This window comes from Rana temporaria, chromosome 6, assembly GCF_905171775.1.
Source record: "Rana temporaria chromosome 6, aRanTem1.1, whole genome shotgun sequence".
NCBI classification, from domain to species: Eukaryota; Metazoa; Chordata; class Amphibia; order Anura; family Ranidae; genus Rana; species Rana temporaria.
This window is the reverse complement of record NC_053494.1, coordinates 10,881,561-10,892,750: the sequence shown is the minus strand read 5'-3', so window position 1 is coordinate 10,892,750 and position 11,190 is coordinate 10,881,561.

The following is an 11,190-nucleotide window of genomic DNA, read 5'->3' as shown; positions in this document are numbered from 1 at the left end:
CTGGTGGGTTTATCTGGAGGAACTGGAGCCTTGCTGGAGGAGCAGAAGACTGGAGCAGCAGAGAGGAACCTAGGGCTCTTTGAAAAAGTTTGGGACTGCTGAAAATGCAAAACCGAAATATTGGCAGCAGAGAAGAGGATGAGAACCATGCTGTGTTGTTGGCTTTACTGCCCTGATTTTGACCTTGGATAAAGTCCACGGCATTTTGTTACAAAGTTTAAATGTCATGACCATCCTTGTGCAGCGTTTCAGGGCATATTGCAGGGTGAGGGCTAAAACCTGGCATCCCTATTACATTTTATTTTTTTTCCCCCCTTGTCTTATACTGTTCACCAAATCTTTTGCTCTTTGTGACTCCCCCCTGAAGCCATTCCAACACCCTGATGAGCTTAGAACTGCAAATGGTTTTACGAACTTTAGGAAGCAACCACCGCTATAGTAGAACAAGTCGTAAACTGTGTTGCTCTGACAACGCCTACAAATGCTGTTGACAAACTGGCTTTTGTAGATGGCTGTAACTAAATTAACAATTAAGCAAGTTGTGATTATCGGTGGACTTGCAGATCTCATTGGGTTCTGAATGTTGGGATTTGTAGATTCAGATGTCACTGAAACCCAAACAGAGAGGCTTCTAGAGCCACGTTTGACTTTTTCAGATTTCACCAAGCACCCATCTTGACCCTAGCATTTCAGTCCCAAGTTGTTGGCATATCACATTTTAAGTGGTCCTGTCAACTGCATTTTGTGCAGTACTCCAGTATTGAGGGTCCGGTGTTTTGGCATTGAGTGTGCATCCTCCTTCAAGCGATTCTGAACTAGACCAGATATGCCAAATGACCAAAAGCACGAGGACACCCTTCAAATGGTCGAGTTGAGCTTTTTCCAGTGAAGGGTACGGTTAATGTTAGAGCGTATTCATTTAGACAATTGTGTGCTTCCAACCTTGTGACAGCAGTTTGGGGGACGGCCCTCTTGTGTTCCGGCATGCCTGTGCCCCTATGCAAAAAGCTAGCTTGATAAAGACAAGGTTTGACCAATTTGATGTGAAGGATTCAAGTGGCCTGCAAAAATGGTCTTGACCTCAACCCTACTAAACACCCTTGGGATGAATTGGAACACCGCTTTATGAGGCAGGTCTTCTCATTCAACATCAATACCTGACCTCACAAATGATCTGTTGGCTGAATGTGCACAAATTCTTAAAATAATGGATGTTCTAGCTGCAAATCGAGGCCTACTCCATAATAATGGTCGTGGTTTTGGAATGGGACGTCCAACAAGCTCATATAGGTGCGAAGGTCTGGTGTCCTCAAACTTTTGGCCATATAGTGTATCTTGGCAGATCTTCAACCTCCTAAAGAGCTACTTAATAGCCTAGACTAGATATTTTTTTAGGCTTGGTACACACCCTTGTTGTTTTTTTTAAGGTGCTTTTGCATCTGTTTTGTTGCATGTTACTGTAAAGTGCACCAAAACACAGAAGATCGTATGCTAAAGGGAAACAAATTGTAGCACACCTTGCATGCAGTTGCAGCCTGATGAATCAGGACTGTAGGTCTATTATTAAAAGATTCAAAATTAAATATACCTTTCCCCCCCCCACAAAGAAAGCAGATTTGTTTTGATTTTTCTTGTCTGTAAATAATTTTCCTTCACCGTTGTCCTCAATGAATTGGAGACATAAAGGTGGGAACTTTTTTAGTAGCAAAGTACGTGAAATAAGATGGTGGTTTTTGCTGATCTCTTTTAATAGGCTCAGTGGATTTTATTGTTTTAATTTTTTTTTCTTTCTTTTATTCTAGGATAGGTAGGACTTATTTCACTAAAAGCCTTTAGTAACTTTTATAGACAATTGTCCCTAATTGTACTGCACAAAAGGCAACATTTGAATAGAGTGCAGATTGAAATGGAAGGGCATGTTTTAAAGTCGATTTTATTAAAGTTGCGTTATTCAATGTGGCCTCCGTCCTTGTCTTTTAAAAGAAAAAGGGCAAAAAAAAAAATGGTGGCAAAAATACACAATATACTTGGGTTTCCCCAACTCCAGTAGTGTACTGGGTGACGTCATCCTCCTGGGAATGCTGAGTTGCCCAAATCTCCTGAGAAGACGCAGCAGAATCGTCTTCTGGCAAGATTTGGGCTACTCAACGGAAGGAGGCCAACGAGATGTCTCATTCAACTAGACCCCAATGGAAAACAGGCGGAGAAAGGTACATTTAACTTCCCGCTTCCCATTTTTCTTGGTACTTGAAATGGCATGCTATGGAGGGGGCACTTTTTGAATAAGCGGACCTTGTCAATGAGGTGTGAGATCCAATTTAAAGCCTCCACATGTTAATGTAATTTCCAAATTTGTTTTCAAATCTGGTGATCCTGCCATGGAATTTATTTTAATTTTTTTTTCAGGAACTTCCATTTAAAAAAAATGTTTTTTTCCATGCCATCTAGCATACTAGCGCGAGCTACAGTATGCCTTTTTTTTTTTTTTTGAGCCATACTCAGTTTAAACCCTTAGTTAAGTTTCAGACTCCCCATGGGGAGTAGGCGTTCCTAGGCAGAGGGGGAACATGATTGACGGCCGGCTATGGCGCGTCACGCTTCCCGAAAATAGCCGAAATAGGACTTGGCTCTTCACGGCGCCTGCGCAGTCAGCTCCTAGTCTGTGCGCAAGCGCCGTGAAGAGCAGAGTCCTACTCCGGCTATTTTCCGGGAAGCGTGGCGCGCCATAGCCGGCCGTCAATCATGTTCCCTCTGCATAGGAATGCCCATTCCCCGCGGGGAGTCTGAAACTTAACTACGGGATTAAACTGTGAGTACAGCCCAAAAAAATAAAATATAGGCATACTGTAGCTCGCGCTACTATGCTGAATTTCATGGTAGAAACTTGTTTTTTAGGGTGAACCACCGCTTTAAGTGGTGACAACTGTCTCCTAACTGCTCTACTGCGTTGTCACCCCACGTACTTGGTAAAGGCTAAAAGACCTTTTTATCTGTGCTGGCATGGTTCATTGTTACTACCGGGAAGCCCGTCCAGGGCAAAGGTTTTCAGCTAAAGCTGGAGCAAGTGCATGTAGACAGGAAGTGGGTAAAAGATGCTGGAGATGATCAGTAGCACTGAGAATGGGAGGGGGGGGGAGATATGAAAACAGTATTATAAAAAAAAAAGTGATATGATAAACAGTTATTTAGTAATCCAAATGGCATCCAGTTAGGGTTTACATCCATTTTTTATTTTATTTTTACAAAATGTTCTTGTGTAGAAATAATATCTGTTGTAAAATTTGGAGTTTTGTTTGTAGCCGTTCAAGAGGGATTTTAGTTTGGTTCTTGGCAGCAACTGCACAAATGGAAATTTTACAGGACGGTTTTGAAAAACGCCCATCTTAAAAAATAAATAAATGTTCTGATTTGGTTGCAATGAAGCTTCACTTACAGCCGAGGTAATAACGACCACTTCTACTTTGTGTGCCAGACTTTTTGTTGGATCGGCCCATATACATTTTTCATTTGTGGTCCATAATTTTGACGTTCATGTAAGGCAGTGATGGGGAACCTTGGCACCCCAGATGTTTTGGAACTACACTTCCCATGATGCTCCACTACACTGCAAAGCACATGAGTATCACGGGAAATGTAGTTCCAAAACATCTGGGGTGACGAGGTTCCCCATCACTGATGTAAGGTGATGCACTTCTAGAAAATAGATCTTGGTTCACTTAAAGGATTTGTCCTTGGCTTGATGCAAATTCATCCCCAAACCTCCCCTTCACTCTCATGTCCCAGCATTTTTTTTTTAATTAAACCATTTAGCAAGGAACTGCTTTTATTACTGCCTGTGACATCACCAGGACTGTAACATTTTTGCATGAGGAACTACTCAGTTCCTGTGGACAGAGGTGCGGCCCCAGAACTACAGTACAGTATATCTCTAAAGAGCCCTGTTCTTACACACCATTAGCTAGATTCAGAAAGACTTAGGCTGGCGTATCAGTAGATACGCCAGCCTAAGTCTGAATCTGCGCCAACGCTAATTTAAGCGTATTCTGGTAACCAGATACGCTTAAATTAGGCTCAGATACGAGCGGCGTAAGTGTCTTACACCGTCTTATCCTAAAGTGTAATTTTTAGGCTGACCGCTAGGTGGCGCTTCCATTGCGGTCGGAGTAGAATATGTAAATCACAAGATATGCCTATTCACGAACGTATGCCCGGCCGAGGCAGTACAGATACGCCGTTTACGTAACGCATTATCAGGCCTAAAGTTATTCCATCAAATATCTGGAATAGTAATGTTAAGTATGGCCGTCGTTCCCGGGTCGAAATTCGAAAATTTTACGTCGTTTGCGTAAGTCGTCCGTGAATAGGGATTTACGTCCACGTCGAAACCAATAGGACCGTGCGGCGTACTTAGCCGCAATGTACACTGGGATATGTACACGGACGGCGCATGCGCCGTTCCAAAAAAACGTCAATCACGTCGGGTCAACCCAAATTAACATAAAACACGTGTCTCTATAGTTCAGTCAATGACTATGGAGATGGTCCTTTTGCGTCAACATCTGTGTTTTGACATTTCAGACATTTTCGTTTTCCAGCTGACCATATTTTTAAGAGGTGACCCCCTTGTCTTGATTCATTGGCATCATCGTGTCTCTTTAGTTTGGAGATGGTCCTTTGTGAGTCAAACAAGTTGATGTTTCCTAGCTTGATATCTTCATTTTCTTGATGACCATCTTTTTTTTTTTTCTTCGAGAGAGATGGCCCCTTGTCTTGATTAAGAGGCATCACCGTGTCTCTTTTGGATATGGTCTCTCATTTTAATGCAAGTCGATGTCCATGCTTGCCATCTAGACATGTTCGTTTTCTAGATGACCATCTTTTTTAGAGGTGACTGGTTTTCTTGATTCATTGGTTCAGTCATGGATCATGTTCAGCAGCCCATTGACATGTCCATATTTCCATATGATCCTCTTAGGCTGGGTTCACACTGATACTACACAACAGTCCTATGACTTTCATCCTAATTTGCTCTGCGACATTGGTCCGACATCCATCTGACTTGAATGAACAGAATACTACTTTGATTCGACTTTGTGATAGTATGACTTGTTCTTTGACCAATCGAAACAACTCCAGTGTGATATAAGTTCCTTTTTTACTGCTGCTGTAATCACCAAGTCGATTGTTTAGGACAAACTTATTATCCCAAGGGCCAGTTTACTCTCCCTAAAACTTTTAGGGGGGCCGGACTGTGGCCATCGGGAGTAGAAAAAGTACCATCATCAGTTGGTGTAAACATTGCCCCATCTTTTGTGTCAGTGACAGGAATTATGCCCCACTGTTGATGTTTTTGGTAGGAATTGTGCCCCATCACTGGTGTCAATGAGCTCTATTGTTGATGCCATTGGGAGGAATTGTGCCCCATCTTTGGTGTCAATGCGAGGAATTGTGCCCTATGTTGGTGTCATTGGAAGGAATGGTCCCCCATCATTGGTGTTATTGTGCTCCATTGTTGGTGTCATTGGAAGGAATTGTCCCCCATCAATATTGGTGTTATTGGGCCCCATTGTTGGTGTCACTGGGAAGAATTGTGCCCCCATCTTTGGTGTCAATGGGAGGAATTGTGCCCTATGTTGGTGTCATTGGAAGGAATGGTCCCCCATCATTAGTGTTATTGGGCTCCATTGTTGGTGTCATTGGAAGGAATGGTCCCCCATCAATATTGGTGTTATTGGGCCCCATTGTTATTGGGAAGAATTGTGCCCCCATCTTTGGTGTCATTGAGTGGAATTGTGCTTCATCTTTGGTGTCATTGGGAGTAATTGTACCCCATGTTGGTGTCATTGGATTGAATGGTCCCCCCCCCATCATTGGTGTCATTGGGCCCCATTGTTAGTGTCATTGGGAAGAACTGTGCCCCTCTGTTGGTGTCAGTTAATGACATAGTGCCCCAAGGGCCAGATAAAATCAAGCAAAGGGCCACAGTTTGGAGACCACTGGTTTAGGACAAGGATCCTACTTCAATGATATTCGATGGGCTGAAGTAGGGTCAAAGTCATGCAGGGAGCATTTTCAAAGTCAGACCAGTTAAGACGGCTCTCATAGGAAAACATTGGGAGCTCATGTCACATGACATGTGAAAATCCATTTCGGAGCGTTTTTTACGTACAAGTGTGAACCCGGCCTTCTAGTCCTTCATTTATATACTCCCACCAACGTCTCCTAAATCTATCCAGTTCATCTCCCAGAACGTGATTATGTGTTAAGCATATTCTGTCATTCGTCATCTTTTTCTGGTAAAGCCCCCTCGTCTTGGTTCACATCCTCAACCAAAATCTATGGTCACCTGTGCATTGTCCTCCTCATTTGTGCGGTAGAGCGGCAAGAGGGGGGGGGGGGGGGGGAACCATCTCGACCTAGCGGGTCTACATTAAACGTGTTTTATAATTTCCATACAATAGCTTTATAATGGGTCCTCTCCATAGTCCTTTCACCCCCTTCCTTGTCGGTGAAGCCTGGCCCTGCATGTCGTCCCGTTGTTGTGCACCTTGTCCCTGGGCCCCTAGCCACCAGTGTTATGGGGGCAGGTGCACCTGCTCTCCTCAAGGGAGGTTCAAAACAAATCAGAAATGCTATTTTTTTTTTTTAATGTTAAAACCTGATTGCTTTGCGTGTTCAGATCCAATGTTGAGTGCATGAGACCTTGTGTGTGTATATAATATGTACAGGGACATGGTCTACAGGCTGTATATACTGTGTGTGTCACATGCATCTCGCACTGTAAATATCGAATCTGCTGGAAAGCCGTCATTTTGATATCTGTAAAAAAAAAAAGGAAAAAAAAAATTAGCAAGAAAAGTTTTTTTTCTCAAATGTCTTTGTGATGCTGATTTCTGTTTCTCACCCCCTCAGATGTCCAATGTCGCTCCTTTCTGCCCGGTATTTCTTTGAGTTAACCCTGTCAGTAAAGGACTAGCCCTGCCTCCTGTTCTCTGTATCATGTAATCTGTCTCCGTATGTAGAATATTTCACGTCTACCGTCATGGTTGCTTATGAAACATCTTGAATTTTAGTAAAATATTAAATCCCAACGTTGCTCGTGCCTTGTTTTTGTCACATCGTTGCATGATGAGAGGTGGCTTCTCTGGTTTTTTTTAATCTGTTTTTTTTTATTCGGTTCCTTTTGTAGCGGACATTTCCCAAAAAGTTTTTTTTAACAAACTGCTGCACATCATTTCTGTAGCTTTGGGCTTGACCCAGTTATCTTATTTTGCTCATTGGGAAATTTTTACAGTTTTTCAGTGGAAACGCTATTCGTCCCAAAAATGAGCTTAGCCTTTGTTCTTTTCACAGTTGCAAACACGGTGGAGTTGATTTACTAAAATTTGGAGAGTGCAAAATCTTGTGCCGCTCTGCATAGAAACCAATCGGCTTCCATTTCTTTTTTTAAAGCTTAAAGGGGTTGTAAAGGTACAATTCCCCCCCCCCCCCCCCAAATAGCTTCCTTTCCCTTAGTGCAGTCCTCCTTCACTTACCTCATCCTTCCATTTTTGCTTTTAAATGTCCTTATTTCTTCTGAGAAATCCTCACTTCCTGTTCTTCTGTCTGTAACTCCACACAGTAATGCAAGGCTTTCTCCCTGGTGTGGAGTGTCGTGCTCTCCCCCCCTCCCTTGGACTACAGGAGAGTCAAGACGTCCACTAACAGACAGCTCCTTTCTCTATCTGCAACGCAGAGAGCGTCCTGACTCTCTACTGTAGTCCACGGGAGGGGGCGAGCACGACACTCCACACCAGGGAGAAAGCCTCACATTACTGTGTGGGGTTAGGCCCCGTACACACGACCGGATCTATCCGCTGAAACTGGTCCGACGGACCAGTTTCAGTGGACAGATCCGGTCGTGTGTAGGCCCGACCGGACAATTGTCCGGCGGATCGGACAGTTTCCAGCGGACAAAAATTTCTTAGCATGCTAAGAAATCTGTCCGCTGGAAACCTGTCCGTCGGTCTGTATAGACTCACCGGACACGTCCGACCGACCGCCATCCCTCGCATGTGTCATACTGATTCGACGCATGCGTGGAAGCATTGAACTTCCAGGGCCGCGCACGTCGCCGCGTCATCGCTGGGATTTTGGTCTGATGGTGTGTACAGCCATCAGACCAAAATCCGGCAGCGGACATGTCCGATGGAAACGGTCCGGCGGACCGGTTTCATCGGATAATCCGTCCGTGTGTACGAGGCCTTACAGACAGAAGGACAGGAAGTGAGGATTTCTCAGAAGAAATAAGGACATTTAACCACTTCCCGCCCGGTCAATAGACAATTGACGTCCGGGAAGTGGTTGTGAAATCCTGACTGGCCGTCTATTGACGTCCTGCAGGATTACATGCCGGCGCGCGCGGCGATCTGTGATGCGGGGTGTCAGTGCTGCCTTACTGGTGCCCATCAGTGCCTGTAATCGAAGAAGAAAACTTACTTATTTACAAAAAAAATAACAGAAAAAAATAAAAACTTTTTTCAACATTTTCGGTCTTTTTTTAGTTGTTGCGCTAAAAATCATAGAGGTGATCAAATACCACCACAAGAAAGCTCTATTTGTGGGAATAAAATGATAAATTGTTTGGGTACAGTGTAGCATGACCGCACAATTGTTATTCAAAGTGCAACAGTGCTGAAAATGGCTTGGGCATGAAGGTGTGTAAGTGCCTGGTATGGAAGTGGTTAAAAGCAAAATGGAAGGATGAGGTAAGTGAAGGAGGACGGCACTGAGGGAAAGGAAGATATTTAGGAAAAAAATAAGTTGTACCTTTACAACCCCTTTAATTGAACAAGCTGTAGGTCTGTTCACACAATCATAAAACCGTATGAAAAATATCCCTTTCAAAGATCGTATGATAAACTAATCATGACAATTCATGCAAAATTCTCATCAACAGGGGACAAGCACAGAAAAATAAATTGTCTGATCTTCGTTTTTAATCAGTACAGTTGTTGTCTAAAACTTCGTAATCTATTGGTTTTTTCATTCTGTCCTTGGAGAATTTTCGTATGTTTAGTAAATTCATTCAAAAGTTTCCCAACTCTGGCGTCGCCCCGCACAGCACGACTTGCAAGCGACTTCTTTTAATAGAAGTCCATGCACGCCGCTCCGAAGTCACCCAACAAGTCGCCCCAGTGTGAACCGAGCCTTAGAGACTGCTTGGCTAACATGCTCAGGTTCACCTGTTTTTTGCAAACTCCAGTTTTGGTAAATCGACCCCCATAGACGTCCCCCCATAGACCCCTTTTTTGGGGAAAAGCCAACTGACCTACCCCTTCTTGATTTTTGTTTTTATTTATTATAGCGGTGACAATTTTAGGCAAAGCTTTACATATTGTACATTCACATCAGTTCCTACCCCCAAGGGGCTAACAATGAAAAGTCCCCATGATACATGCTAAGGCTAATTTCAGAAAGGATACAATTAACCCACCAGCATTGTTTTTGACGAGAGGAAACCTATATAGGCACAGGGAGAATGCAAACTCCATGTAGATGGTGTTCTGACCCTTCTTCAAACCGACCGGGTGCAGATCTTGGTGGTAGTAGCAAATATTCAAATGCAAGGCAGAAGTGCTAACCACTTGTGGGAGAAACTAATAGCTAGAGCAGGGTTTCTCAACTCCAGTCATCAAGGCGCCCCAACAGGTCATGTTTTCAGGCTTTCCATTATTTTGCACTGGTGATTTGATCAGTTTCACTGCCTTGTAATTACCACAGCTGTTTCATCTGAGGGAAATCCTAAAAACATGACCTGTTGGGGGCGCCTTGAGGACTGGAGTTGAGAAACACTGAGCTAGAGCGGTGGTGGCATGTAGACTGGGTGCGGGCCGTTGGGGCACTTTTCCCTCCCACTGGCACCAACGATGGGATACTTGTCCTCCTATAAACCACAGTCGCTATGTAGGAGGAACAATCTCCACAATCGATCATTATAAACATGAATACCAAACATGAAAAATTCAGGGAAAATCCCCTGAGCTGGCGGTGCAAACATGGACATAGAAAATTCCAGACAATGGCACAGTAAAACCAGAAGAGGGCACAGATTCCCTTTTAAGAAAGGAAGATCAAAGGAAAGCGAAACAAGAAAGAGGAGAAAAGACAAGGGTCAGGGGGAGAGTAGGGAAGGCATACCAGCAGTGCTCACTGTCGTGTCATTTGTAGCCCCCCCCAAAGTTAGAATCACTCCCTAGGACACACTTAACCCCTTCATCGCCCCCTAGTGTTTAACTTTGTGTCATTTACACAGTAATCAGTGCATTTTTATAGCACTGTTCGCTGTATAAATGACAACGGTCCCAAAATGGTGTCAAAAGTGTCCGCCATAATGTTGCAGTCACGATAAAAAAAATCGCTGATCGCCGCCATTACTAATAAAAAATAAATTAATAATAAAAATGCCATACAACTATCCCCTATTTTGTAGGCGCTATACATTTTGTGCAAACCAATCAATATACGCTTATTGCGTTTTTATTTTTATTTTTTTTAACCAGAAATATGTAGAAGAATACATATCGGCCTAAACTGAGAATCCCTGAGACTGGGTGTGTACCCCAATAAACAAAATATGAGAAGCAATTAGCAAAACAACAAATAAAATCTCAAACAAACAAATAAATAACCTCTGCATGTCAAGTTACCTTAAGGATATGATTATAGCCAGTGCCGATCCTAGGGTCACAGGCGCCTGGGTGCAAAAATATTTCTGGCTCCCTCACATGGGCGTCGTCATTTTACTAACTCCTCCCCTTTACAAATGTTTCTATGGCAATGACTCAACCACAGAGATGCTCCCCCACGAAGTCTTCATTACCCCGGGATCCTTACATGATCTCTTAACAAAATACAGGAAGAGAAGCAGAATACTTTATTGGGACCTGGAGGGGGGGCCTCTGTGATGGACACAGAGAGGACATCTGTTAGATGTTCGGCGCCCCCACCTCTGCAGGTGCCTGGGTGCAATGCACCCTGTGCACCCTGCCTAGGATCGGCCCTGAATATCTCTTCTTGTACACCTCAGCATTCTAATATCTCTTCTTGTAAATGCTTGCGCTCTTCCATTCACAGCACCATCTTCCTAGTTATTCCTGTACACCCCAACATTCCAATATGTCTTACTGTGCACCCCAACAGTCTCGCATT